Source organism: Myotis brandtii, unplaced genomic scaffold (assembly GCF_000412655.1).
Source record: "Myotis brandtii unplaced genomic scaffold, ASM41265v1 scaffold231, whole genome shotgun sequence".
NCBI lineage: Eukaryota > Metazoa > Chordata > Mammalia > Chiroptera > Vespertilionidae > Myotis > Myotis brandtii.
Window position 1 is genome coordinate 625,509 of NW_005358689.1, and position 967 is coordinate 626,475.

A 967-nucleotide genomic window follows, 5' to 3' on the forward strand; every position below is an offset into this window, starting at 1 on the left:
GTCTTGCAGAATGCCCCGTCAGCTTTGATTGAGTGGCACATAATAATAGTATCTGTCCGTACTTTAATCTTAGCATCTTACTAGGTAACCGGTCTATTATAGCCATTCATAAAATACTTCCTGAAGTATTGAATGGGAAGTTGAGAATACATAAACCTTTTTCTCTTTGGTATCAACCCTTTTTACTATAGCGCTTCTCTCATTTTGCTTCTGATTCATAGAAAATTAAGTTTCAAGTTAAGTGTCTTTTGAATCAGAACTATGTGCAGAGAGGTCCAAGGGTAACAAGAAAATAGTGTTTTTAAACCGTTAAATGTTACAACCATTGTCATTTATGTTACAGTAGATTGACAGCTTGAGCTGGCAGGTTATTGGGTTAAAACCAGTGTCCCGTAGATAGTACACTGATTATGGGCAGTCAGAGTCTTTCTCTTCAATGGACATTGCCAGTCCTTGGCTTTTCTCTCTCCTTATCACAATCCCACTGAAGCAGGTGGGGAGTGGGATTGGGACCTAAAGTGTGGAAGTGTCTGTGGTTAATTGCACAGACAGGAGACGTGTTTTGAAGGCTTTCTTCAGCGGACTGTCTTCTCATGGTGCCAGTCTTCAGCTGAGAAACAGCCCTTCCGTGACAGGAATAAGAGAAGTAGTTACAGGTCTCCCTGTGATAGGAATCAGAATCATCCCCTGCTTTACCCTGATGAACTTGACTGTCGGGCAGATTCGCCCTGGCTTTCCAAAGGAGGCAAATGAGCTTTCATTGTCTCGAGTCCCATGGGCCACCTAGTGTTTTATCAGTTCTTTGTTTTATTTATTAAGAAGTAGAGAATTACGAAGAGAAGTTGGGAAATGCAGGCGATGTGCCAAAGGCCAGAGCTTGGTTTGCATCCCCAGATGGCAGGTGTGAAGGAAACCCTCTGTGAATCTGTGTGCACGTCTGAGCCTCTGAGAGAGGATGGGAAGGGGA

At 43.2% G+C, this 967-nt stretch overlaps 1 protein-coding gene across 1 annotated transcript in view; it reads left to right on the top strand.

Moving 5' to 3' along the window:
• MIA3 (melanoma inhibitory activity family, member 3) overlaps positions 1-967 on the top strand; it is a 35,487-nt gene that overhangs the window by 24,903 nt on the left and 9,617 nt on the right. The gene's annotated exons all lie outside the window — the stretch shown is intronic.